This window comes from Tachypleus tridentatus, chromosome 9 (assembly GCF_004210375.1).
Source record: "Tachypleus tridentatus isolate NWPU-2018 chromosome 9, ASM421037v1, whole genome shotgun sequence".
Taxonomy (NCBI): domain Eukaryota; kingdom Metazoa; phylum Arthropoda; class Merostomata; order Xiphosura; family Limulidae; genus Tachypleus; species Tachypleus tridentatus.
The window spans coordinates 155,352,859-155,366,562 of NC_134833.1; the positions used below are offsets into that span (position 1 = coordinate 155,352,859).

Here is a 13,704-nt window from a genome sequence, read left to right on the forward strand (position 1 = left end):
ACTTCTCTTCAAACAAATATATTAACAGATCATAAATATTATACAAACACAAAATATATATTTGTATACCAATAGTTAATTTGGGTTTTAAAATGTACTAATATCATTAGAAAGAGAATAACTTGAAACTAAAAATTGTGATATTTTCTATGAAATAAATTCTCTTGTATTTCCGTAACTGAAAGAACTAACAGTACAAACATCACAACCGAACTGAAAGAACTAACAGTACAAACATCACAAATCAGAACTGAAAGAACTAACAGTACAAACATCACAACTCGTAACTGAAAGAACTAACAGTACAAACATCACAACTCCATAACTGAAAGAACTAACAGCACAAACATCACAACTCCATAACTGAAAGAACTAACAGCACAAACATCACAACTCCATAACTGCTATGAGTTCAAAATGAACATTTATAAAAAACAAATTATTATTTTCATTAGCTGAAGAGATGTCTTACATAAATAATCATCTTTCTGCATAATGAACAGCTATAACAGTGTGTACAGGTAATAGCTGCCTGTTAAGCAGAGAGATAAGTAGCATTTCTAAAAAGAGAGAGAAAGCAAAATATTCAGAAAGAAATTGAAACTTTACATTGTAAGTTAACAATAATGACAGACACAAAAATACACTGTTCCTACTTATTGTTGACAGTTGTGAATACCTTTAACCATTCCCCGTTCATCACATGTGTCTGAAACTTTTCTGTTAGTGGATGGTCGAGACAGCTTCCTGATTCTTCAATTAACCGCTCAGTAGTCAGGCTGTTGGAAAAATCAACAGTTTCATGTGTCAATACAAATATGCACATTACAAAACTTAATTTCACAGAGATGCAAGCTAAAAAAATTGGAAAAACTACTTTAATTACTGACAAGAAATATAAAACATTTTTCTAGAACATAAGAAATAATGTTACAATATATTAGTGGACGTCCACAAAGTTTGGGCTTTGCCTTATCACTACAGTTAGTTTTTAAACATTGACAAATTGACATCTTCATGGAAATCACAAAATACCCTTACAGTTGAAACAGGTATTTAAAATACTTCATAAATAATACTTATTTTAAGAAAGTGGGACCAAAACCATCAAAAGGATGACTGAATAAAGTTTGAAAACTTTTAAAGCACTCTGTATGAAGAAACAATGGCAACCTAATGTTTCAGTTAACAGTTAGCTTAAACATAAAATAATAATGACCTATTGTTAAACCCAACCTGCATTGCTTAATGAATAAATATTTAACTAAGGGAAATGTAACATGTTTTGTTTTTGCTGTTTTTCCATTCCTAACAACAGGTTAATAAAAGAATTTCATAGGCATTGTGAAATTTGTAACTTTTATAAAATCCTGCTTACTTTCAAAGGTGGCTTCGTACTTTCAACTTTACGTGTACAAAATGTTTTAAAAAACTTAATTTTCATTTGATATTTGAAGCTTAAAATGATCAATGATTTAATATTTTTTAACAACTACCAAAACCTCCATGTTTACTTGTAATAATGTGACAAACAATATTTTACATGTAATAACTTCTTCTTGACAAACAATATTTTACACGTACTAACTTCAACTTCTTGACAAACAATATTTTATGCATAATAACTTCTACTTCTTGACAAACAATTTTTATACACTGGCAACTTGCAAGTAGATGGAAACCTATTTGAGTAATGTCCATTTAACCAAGTTATAAAAAACCGGCAACAAGGACAATTTAACAAACTGAAACAAATTACGACCAGCTTTAGATTTACTAGATACCCTAACAGTAATATTGAATAAACTTGCAGGCCTCCAAAAATATATAAAAACTGTTAACCAGAGCCTTGACCAAGAATAATTATCCCTTTCATCTCAAAACTCGGTTATATTATTTGAAAAACGTACTCCCTGTTACCAAACTATCTGTGGGTCTTCTAACAACTGTAGTTGTATATTAAATCTCATGTAGCTAAGCAAAATTAACATGTTCCTAAACTAAAAATATATTTCCAATAATACCTCCACTGATGCTATAGCTGCTTCTCAGTCTCCAGGGTTTCAAATCTTTTCCCGTATAAGCACTAAAAATACTTTCTGCAGTCTTTATATAGTAGTATATATAAACACTTCATTTAGATAATGTAATCACCTGTTCAAAATATAAACCAGCTCTTAGTGAGAAGGCAGGATAGGAGAGTGTAAGTGGAGGTAAGTGAGTGTATTAATTGGAGTAAAGCCACATCAGGCTATCTGCTGAGTCCACCAAGGAGAATTGAAACCCTTATTTTAGCATTGTAAACTTGGACTTACTGCTGTACCAGCAGAGGATGTGGAGATAAGTATTAATGGAAACACATTTTCACTTTATGATAATGTTTAAAACATGTGCTGATAAAATAGCTAGAATCACACACCAGAACAAGTGGACAAGATTCATGTAAAAAGCTTCTGTATAGAACACGAAAGTGCATCAAGGTTAAAATGGTACAAGTGTGGGCAAAGTACACAAAATCCAAAAGAGACATGCTTTTCACCTGGAACTTAGTTCCTATATCAAAGGTTGAATAGAATATTTGACTGAGGAAAATACTTGGTTAAATTCTAACAGGTGTGGTTAAAATTACTATATGGGAAGTTAAAACCCTCAGAAGAGAAAACTGTCTGATGATGTAAGTAATGAGATAAGAAAGCATTAGTCCACATGACTTCTTCTAGAGGACAGTTTGACAGGATGGCTAATGGCAAATCTGATGAAACGTGACTTGCAAAAGATTCCTCTCCTGTAACAATAATCCATTATAGATCGTGGTGAATCAGTCTGCAAAGTTACCTTGTTAGGGTTATGGAAGATAAGTCACAGAAAAATAGAAGGATCCAATTGAATGAACAAGCTGTTCCTTGTACCTTGAAATGAGTCCGTATAACACTTGAAGGTCCTGACAGGACATAAATGATCAGTATCACAGTAGTCATATTGGTAAGAAATGGCTACCAAGGGTATTGTGAGAAAGATCTTTCCCATTCCTTAGCTGCCAGAGTCTTAAAAAAAGAAAAGACCTATTGGGGTAAAACAGGACCAATGTGGAAAGATAGAAAGTCCTATATACATGAATTGCAGACAACTCCGATTGACAACAGCCACAAGCCAACAACAACAACACAAAAAATACAATTTATGAGAAAAGTGAAACAAAGAACACATAGCTAAGGACTCAAAAGAAGAAAGAGACAACACATACAAAACAACTGTAAAATTCCAGTTTAGTAACTGAAAGTGTCATTTGGGCCAAATAATACAAAAAAGATTTTAGTAGCCCTGATAAAGGTAGAGATTCAAAAACATTGATAGTTAGAAATCCTACAAACAGTGGATAAAGATGCCTTATATGAAGCCATTATAGGTGAAGCAAGACCCATTTCAAATACCCAAGTTATAAAATAGAATATAGTTGATACTTTAGTATGAAGGTTTAAATTCCTTTTAATATACCATTGATGATAAATATTCCATTTATGTTGATAAATGGTTGTGCTTGGCCTGCAGAGAGATTTAGTTAAATATGGAAAAACCTTAAAAGTTAAACCCTTATGTCAAGCAAAGAACCACATAACTTCCAAATATGAAGATTGAGTTTTCAAACTTTTGGGTGGAGAATGTCTGATCGAGGTTGTCTCAACAGAGACTGCTAATGTGGAAGAGGTAAAGGTGAACATTACTGCAGATATTGAAGAAGTAGAAACCATGCTTGAACTAGCCAATATGATGCAACCGGAAAAACTCGACAGGGAGTAAAACTAATCATATTCAGAGCCCGAGGCAAGAGCTGAATGAGGAAGGAAAACACAACCTCAGGTGGGATGCTGTAGTAAAGATCAACATTTCGCATACAGTAAAGACAGTCATAAACAGTGGATGTGTGTAGAGGAAGCTCACAAGACTCTGTGTACAAACTCTGGATTGGGGAAGTGCAGAGAGCCCCTCTTCAGAGCCTAAGTCCCTGATGATAAATGGGGTTCAGCACATCCAAGGCCAAGGTCCTGGCAAAGCCATAAACTAGAAACCCATAGTCTAGTTTCAATTGAATAAGAGCATGATACATCTTTAGCACAAAACATCAATTAACTCCCTAAGTGGTTTAAGAAAAGATAAGGATGTTCAGTACTCTTGTACTTTTAACTCACAGCTGCTTGATGTGTGGTATAAAGGTCAGCTTATGGTCAAAGAACTCCAAAAGAAATCCCAAGAACTTTGTCTCAGGAATCATGGGAAGCACAACTTCACTAACATGTGGTTCAGAATTACAGTGAATTCCCCAATGATGGAAAAAGTGCATACAAATGTTTCAGAGAGAGAGAAGTTAAAACCATTTGCTATGGTCCACTTCAGTAAGTGATTGAGGGTAGCCTGTAGCTGCTGCTCAATAAACCTCAAGTTTGATGACTGATGTGAAAGTTGTCAACATAGAGCTCATTTCCAACACTAAGAGGGAGTTGTTCAGTGATGGCATTCATCTTTAATCTGAAAAGTGTGACACACAAAACAGCCCTGTGGGACTCCAAGTTCCTGTAGGAAAGAACAGGAAAGAGTCAAACCCACACAAACTCGAAATTACCTAACCATTAAAATTTTTTTAATAAAAATGTTTGAGAGTGTGGGATACCTACAAAAGTATTCCAGGCCTGTTTTTCAATCTTCTGTGCCATGTGGCAGGCAGGATTCAACCACAGATGAGGGTATCATGGAAAATATGTTGAGAATTTAGGAATGCCTTCAGAAGCTGCCTGTAATAATAGTCAGTCACTGCTGCCACACATTCATCTATTGATGGCTTACAGACAATGGCAGAATCAAGTTCCATGAGAGCAGTGAAAGATGGCCAGTTGGCTTGATCCAGCTTCCACCAGTGCACATGGGTCGGGTGGCATCAACCATGGCCAGTCTCTCTCAAAAGTTTATGAAAATGATCACTGCCTCGTGGGTTACTGTCAACCCTCCATGAAAATTGGAAGAATATTAAAGGGAAGCAAACTGAGAAATCAATAGCAATAAAAGACTGACTAGGTGCATGAAATTAAGTACCAGAAGCAGTATTGAAGAGAGAAAAGTGACCCCTCCCATCAATATCAGCACCTCCCCAAAGGGGATTATGCCCATTAATGTCCTGCAGCATTAAAAAGGGAGACAGCAACTGTTCAATGAGAGCATCAAGGTCTGATTGATCATAGCTCTCTCCAAGAGACAGGCAGAGAGAACAAACAGTGATGGTATGACCCAAGGAAACACAGATGGCTATGCCCTCTAAGGTTGCATCAAGTGGCAATGACAGAGTAGGCACATGCTGATCAACCCCTCCATGTACTCATCCATCACACAACCTGTTATTTCTGTACAAAGAAAACTACCAAAAAGTGATTGTATCAGCAAGTTTCAGAAATGTTTATTGTAAGGAAAGACATACAGGATGGCAAGAATCAATCAGTGCTCTGATTTCATCCAAATAAGAATGCAAACCTAGACAGTTCCACTGTACCAAAGAGGCCATTTTTATTTAGGTGTAGGCAAATTGGGTGGAAAACCCTGCTGTTTTCAACTGTCTTTTTTCTTTATTTTCTTTTTTAAAGAGAGGTATATCATCCTCTTATGGATCTTGCCCTATTTCATCCAGGTCTTTATCATCGGAAGAAGATTCCAGCAACTCAGAGCATGAATGAATGATCATTTTGCATCTTGGGGCTAGACAAGAAAATGTATACAAGGAGATGCTGGTCTCAGAATGAAAGAAAGTGGATCTAGGGGTTTGCTGGAGTGAATGGTAGGGACAGAGACGGGTATTGATGTTGATTCATCAACTTTCTTAACCATGGAGGTTAAAAGACTTTTCATTTGGTTTGAGAACAATTCTTTTGATGGGACAGGGAGATCCATCTGCACTCCCACTGTAGTAGTAGTAGAACAAAGTGCAGCACCATACGTCTGAGGTGAAGTGGTGCACAGTAACTTTCAAGCCTCAGGGTAAGTAACGGTTTGAATTGTTTTCAACTGCTGTACCACAAGAACAAAAGTAGAATGGGTGAGAACCATTACAATTAATGCAGTGAGGGTCTGTTTCACACACATGGGCATTGTGGTCCTTGCCACCACAACAAGCTCATGTCAAGGAACCACGACATGATGTCTTTGAGTGACCAAACTGCTGACACTGGAAACATCAGAGAGGGTTTGAAATGTATGACCGTGCCCTGCAATTAAGATAACCTGCCTTGATGGTGGCAGGTAGACATGGTGATGTAGGTGTCAGAATGAGGATACTGGTCAGCATCATAATTCCATCTTTGTGAGTGGAGATACGCCTCACTGCAGAAACTCTTTGGGTGGAGAAACCAGTGAGAATCTCTGACTTGGGGATGTTCTTCAAATCACTCAACAATAACTCCTCGTGATGAATTCAAAGCAGCACGAGATGTAACCTCAATAGATATATCCCCAATCACCTTTGAATGCAAGAGGAGTTCACTGTGTTAAAATGTGGATGTTTATACCAGTATGTCACCAAAGTGAAGATTCTTTACTGACTTTGGAGAGCCAGCAAGTCCCTCTAGTCCCTTCTGAATGAAAAAGGAAGACATCTACCCTGAAGGTTTGTCTGAAAGAGAATGTAGTATGACAAAATGAGGTACAGGTGTTACAGACATTGTAGATTGCTGCTCAGAATCTTCAAGACACGGCCATCTACCTATAAACAAAATTGTGAAAAAACAGTTTAAGTTTTTATTTGGAGGATCCATAATAAAAGAAAAAAATATTTCACTGCCCACTGACCCCACCCACCACGGAGTCCTACACCCAAACACCAGCATCAGATACAATGTCCACAATACCTGTTGGGAACATCCAACATTGGTACTTGGTTGACCCTAACCCAAAAAGTCCAGCTGATTAACCCTACAGGGAGACCCCAAGGCTGTCTGTCTTCAGGAATTCAAGGCCAAAATGGTGTGTTAGGGTTGGGCCCCTCAACCACCAGGATCCTCTCCTCTACTTTATGGGTCACCATGCATGGCAAACACATGGGTGGATGTTTGATCCCACAGGAGGTAAACTGAAAGAAAATCGGTTTTCCCTGGGAGGTCCCCTCACCACATACAGGAATTCACACAGAGGGCTAGAAAATGAAAGATTACTGTTGTTATTTACTGAATGAAGGGTGACCCTTTAGGATTAACAGACTTTCTGTTAGTGCATCCTGTCTTTTCATAATTTATTTATAAATTTCTTAATCTACACAGAATAAATGACCAGTGCACAGCCACAGATATGACAACTAGTGCTTCAAGGTTATTAATCAATATAGCAAATTATTTATGAACATAAATAAATAAATGCAAAATAATCAATGAAAATTATGATAAAAATCCATTAATGCCAGATAAATAACCAAGTATTCAAAATTAGTTTTTTCTAGTTACTGTTTTGAATTATTCCAACTATCCGACTAATCAAAATATTCCTCTTATGACTTCTCTCAATCACTATTAATTAATTAAAGTTCGCACTACTTAACTTATTAGTATCACAATACATAAAAATTCTAAATTACTCGTTCCCAATAATTACTATTTTTCATTATTCCAACTATTCAGGTTTTATGCGAGAATAAGTTTATTTGAATGCAATTAATAAGTGCAACAATTAAACAATAGTCCAATTCCACTAACCAGCCAGTTCTATGCGACTTTTAGCACTAGTTAGTCAGTTAGATTTACCACAATCCAAATAAATGTATGAACAGCATCACCACAAAAATGTCTTTCTTTTGTGATTGGTAGTAATTATAGGTTGAGATGGTTTAACCATAATTTGAGCCAATTGATGTACTACTATATTTTGTTCAGTATCAATGTGATTAATTCAAACTTTTATTGAATGATACCATGCCCATGTTGTAAATAACCGTTCATACAGGTAACATGTTCTGATCACACCTTTAATGATGGAGAAATTTTGCAAACATTAATTTGTGGCTAATGAGAGTTTACTAAGATGTTGTTTAATTAAAAGAAATTCAAAGATAAAATTTGCCAAAGCAGTAGTCTTAATTTGGTTTATAAGTCCAATTGAGATAGACATGCCACATTCATTTTATCAAGACAAATGCTTAGCTGTAAAAAATGTATTCCTTAGAAACTCAAATCCAAGTGTGTTTCAAATTAAAACATTAACATTTCTGCACAGTATTTCAATTGAGATAACAGGCTTAGAATCTCAATATTTACATCATAAAATTACTGCAGTGTTTCATATTTTAAATAAACCATTTCCGAAATCCAGAATGCTGCCTCTTAATTACATAACAAATTTCTTTAGAAAAACAACAGAGAAAAGTGGTTAAGTATCATATGGACAAATAGGAGAAGAAAGTTTACATGAGGTCGTCATTAGAGTAATCGGTCACTAACTACAAGAATGGTCACACTAGCCGATTGATGTATTCACCGTAAACTTGTAGATACAAACACTTCTGAAAAAAAGAATATATAACATATAACAAAGTGATAATATTAGAATACTACAGTATAGAACAAATATGTATTCCAGTTCTGTAATATAGTTTGAAATGTATTTTCTTTATGATAATCTAGTATTAAGTTCAAGTAGGAGTAAAATTCAAAATTCTCAAAACAAGTAAACAATTATCTGGATGAAATGGACCTGTTTTTGAAACAAATAGCTACATGTAAATATTAAATATGACAACTGGTGTGTCTATGAATAAATACTTTCTGATGAAACACTGGCATGTGCAAGTATCTGAAAAAGCAACTCCAATAAGGCCTGATACAACTACAATATTAACAAGTTGGTTCCTAAGCCAACTTTGCTTGTACTTTCTAGGGTCCCACTAATAATTTTATAATTACCTTTTTTTTAGGAAGAGTGTATACATAGCCATTGTGACTCAGCCTATAAGTAGTTCTTTAAAAGAATACAAAGCATGTTTCGCTAGCAAGTTGTGAGAGTCTTACTGAAAGATTCATGATGACCCACTTGTGGGTCACTTGGGAGACAACATGTTAAAAAAACACGCTTCAATAGTCAGTATCGGTGAATACCAACAGAATTCACCCTTAAGTTGAAGTACAAATACATTCAGAGACTCCTTTTAGCACTACACAAATGGAAAAATAACAAAAATGAGCTCCTATGTAACATTCTCTTTTGGAGACTTCTTATAAAGATGGAATTTCTCTCTCTGGACTTTTGCTTTTTCTGAAATAAGAAAGTGTAAAAAAAAAACTTAACAAAAGTTTCAAATTGCATAAAACCTGTAACCAAATTATTTCATTGGTTTCATGTCATATGGTTACCTTAAAAATGTTTTTAAAAAATCATATTGGCCAGGAGAGCTGGTAACCAGACTACCACTTACTTTTTCTTTTTTTGCGTGTGTGTGGATAAACAGATATCACAATACAGTAAATTACTAAATTTTTTATACTATGGATAGGATACCTCAAAACTTAAAGCCAGTTTGACGTGTTAAATAGATGAAATTTATCAAAGTTGTTCTATAGTATCTTTACCCATTAACTGTGGCTGGGACTTATCACTGCACTGAGAAATACAAGTCCTAGACACAGCTAATAGATTAACATTCTTAATACAGCTAGAAATACCCAAGAAGGTAGATAATACCATCAAAAAATTAGAGTAAATATAACGTAACACTATAACATAATATTTAGAGACAAGGAGCCTACTGGTCCATCTAGGTTGTCCTATACACTAAACTAAAAATACAAAATACACTCAAAGCCAAACTTCATCATTCATATATTTATCCAACCTTCTTTTAAAGTGAAACTCACTTAAATTTATTCTCTCTACCAAATCTGAAAGCAACCCGTTCCAAAAGTCAACTACCTTATTACTGTTAGAAAAATAAAACTGTCTTAGCTGAAGATGACTCCTATCCTGCCATAGTTTATTTTTGTGCACTATAGTTCTATCATTCTTATCACTAAGTATGAAAAAATATGATACATCAACACTTCAAATCAGTTTAGAATCTTAAACACTTCAATCATACCACCTCTAACTCTTCTATTTTCTAGAGAAAGGTTCAGGGATATCAACCTATCCTTGTATGAAAACCTTTCCATCTTAGGTATCATCCTACAGCCTTTCTCTAAACCACTTCTAAATATTTGATGCCCTTTCTAAGGTAAGGAGTCTGAGACTGAACATAATATTCCAAAAACTAGCCTAACAAGTAACATATCAGTACCATTAATGTAAACAAATAAAGCCACTTCTCTAGTAATGCATTACAGCAACCAGCATGGCTAGACTCGTAACTACTTAACACCTTTTTTATTTCTATAATCCAATCATTCTACACGACAATTTACTAATTGTCCATAATAGCTATATATTTGTTTATTTGCATGTTTTTCAATTTTGTGCAAAGCTACACGAAAGCTATCTGCAATAGCCGACCATAATTTAGCAGTGCAAGGCCAGAAGAAATGCAGCTATTCATCACCACCCACCACCAACTCTTGGGATATTTTTTTTTAAACCAAGGAATAGAGGGATTGAGTGCCATGTTATAATGCCTCCACAGATGAAAAGGTGAGCATGTTTGGTGCGATGGAGATTCAAACCTGTAACTCTCAGATTACGAGTCAAATGCTCTAACCACCTAACCAAGCAGAGCACTTAACAGTTATGCAAGTCAAGTCACTCTCAATACTTCCAATAATATCATATTTAATGTGTTGAGGCAATCTTTTACATAAATATTTACTTTAAATAATGAAATTCCACAAATTTCTCAGTTATAACAATGGGAAGCACTATTATGATGAAATAAATCTCAAACTATTGTTCATAAGCTATCTAATAACTATTCAACAAGCGTTGTTAAAAGGCAGTAGTGCTAGTAGAAACATAGGTTAATAATAAAAAGAAGTTAGGTTAACCCAACTCCAGATTTTTCTAAATAAGTAAATTTCTTGAGAAGTGTGACACTAGAAAGGGTAAATTAATGAAAAATGACAAAACACATTATTTTTCTAATTAAGCAAAACATACTACACTTTCCTCAATTAACAAAAAAATGTTAAAATTCACTTTAACTTCGGGTACACCCGTAAACATATACTTTCTTAAATAAAAACAAAAGCAAACTTAGGACATATATGCCTACTTAAGCCCGAGACTTCGAAGGTACTGGCCAATCAATCGAATGACATCTTTATCAGTCTGCGTTCGTAGTTTTGTGGGTATCTCAAATGAATCGGAAACAGACAGATGAGAACCATTGTGCACATCACCACTGGCACCATTTAACGAAGAATCCCCATTGTGCCACGAAGAACTATTGGTAGCTTGCATTGTTACTAACATCAAATGTCAGTTGAGAAAACTTAAATTGAAAAGCAGGGATTTTCCCACGTTATGTGTGATAATCCACCGTCAAGATTTTGAAATTAAAACCAGTTTTCCTTGGGATATATTTTGTTTTTCGATGCACGACAATTAACTTTTTACATATTATTTTTCATTACGAAAATTCAAATAAACCATCACTATTACAAATAACTTTTACGTGTACTAAAACCTCACGCTAATAAAGTCACCTGTATGTCTTGTGACGATGATAGTAGAGGGTTATGGGACATTCCTTTTTCGATCAATTCCTTTATTTATTTATTTTTTCAAACTCTTTACAAGAAGTATGTTTATACGTATTTCAACACTCTTTTTTCACCAAATTACGAAAACAAATATTTTATTACAGTACATTATTCGTAAGAATATCTAAGTATGTAACGATCTAAATATTAACACTTTTAGATTTGATTTTTATTATTTTAATTTATTTCTTATCTGGTAAGTGGAAGAAATCTGCGCGTCGTAATAATAATGTTAAGATGGAAAGGTATAATAATACATGTATAAACTGGGAAGTTCTAAATAGCTGACGTCCAGATTTCTCGAAAGTTCAGAATGGATTATAAATACGAAACTCTTTGAAGATAAACAACTGTTTCTAGCCAATAGAGTGAACCAGTCAGCTTTATTTTAATGAAGTGTTTGGATCGCTGTTAACTATTGCGCATACTGAATTACTTTCTAAAATTAGCTTGATTTTCGTTTATTTCTTTTTACTTCTGTACAGTAGACTAGCATGGCTGTAAACATGACCTGCAATTTTTAAAGAAAGACATAAATTTATTAACTTTATGTATGCTAAATATTGATTCGTTTTTCACGAGATAAATCAACAGAATTTACTAAAGAAAGTAATGTCACAGCATTATTTTTAGTGTAATGTCTTTCATTTCACATGCTTGTACAAATACTATAACATATAAAAATATACTTTATTATTTATGTAGCAAACAGTGAACATGAGATTCTACGTATTGCCCCCCGCTAGTACAGCGGTATGTCTCCGAATTTACAACACGGTTCGATTCCTCTCGGTGGGCTGAGCAGATAGCCCTTTGTGGCTTTGCTATAAGAAAACACACACATTCTACGTATTTCTCGCATCAACCGAATTCCACAAAAAGGAAAATTATATAATTTTGAAATTGTTCTATGTTAAATATGAATCATTAATAATTTATGTTCAAAAGTAAGTTAACTATATACAGCAGAACTAAAAGGAATATGCAAACCAATGAAAACAAAGTAGTGTGATATTTTCTGGTTCAGTAATGTGTCTTTCTCATAGTAACTACAAATGACACAATGGATGACCCGGCAAGGTTTAACGAATTGAATGCAAATCATCTGATTGAAGAAGAAGGCTAAACACTGTGCAAATAAACGCTCAAAGAAATCTCTGTTGAAAAACAATTATAGACAAACAAATGCAATTGACGATAGACAATACTTCTATGTGAAATAAAGACTTATTTGTATCTCAGGACGGTTGGTATGGGTATTTCTCGTCATCACGAAAGACTTACTTCACTGAATCGTTATCTTAACTCTCTCTTGTCAGATTAAGAGAGAACAGCATTACGTACTATATTATATAATGCCATTTTTCTTAATTTTTGATCAACTTAAATAAAAAATAAGGTAGCGTGGTAATCTATGTTTGCTTTGTTTATGGTTTCCTCTGTTTTGATTCGAGTGTCAAACTTATCGGATGTCAAGTGACTACACTAGCAACTAAGCTAAAGATTTACTTTTTTAACACTTACTAGTAACAAGTTTGTTTGTTTGTTTGTTTTGAATTTCGCACAAAGCTACTCGAGGGCTATCTGTGCTAGCCGTCCCCAATTTAGCAGTATAAGACTAGAGGGAAGGCAGCTAATCATCACCACCCACCGCCTTCTCTTGGGCTACTCTTTTACGAACGAATAGTGGGATTGACCGTCACATTATAACGCTCCCACGGCTGAAAAGGCGAGCATGTTTGGCGCGACGGGGATGCGAACCCGCGACCCTCAGATTACGAGTCGTACGCCTTAACACGCTTGGCCATGCCGGGCTTGTAACAAGTTATCACCTGACTTGCCACTGTACACTTTTACATTTGTTTTTTCTTTCTTTACACCAACATTTCACACGAGAAAGTGCATGTAACAGCATATGGAAATGACTTATAACAAAAAAGAGCAAAAAGAAGTTACTTTTTTAATTAAATAATTCTGGTTGGAGTATAGTACATATTAT

The 13,704-nt window shown here is 34.7% G+C and overlaps 1 pseudogene across 1 annotated transcript in view; it reads right to left on the reverse strand.

The window, feature by feature from the left end:
• LOC143227534 (WD repeat-containing protein 26-like) overlaps positions 1-11,677 on the reverse strand; it is a 52,398-nt pseudogene extending 40,721 nt beyond the window's left edge. Inside the window, exon 1 of the transcript XR_013015010.1 lies at positions 11,216-11,677. The product of XR_013015010.1 is annotated as a WD repeat-containing protein 26-like (transcript). The remainder of the gene's footprint in view (positions 1-11,215) is intronic.
• Positions 11,678-13,704: the final 2,027 nt, after the last annotated feature.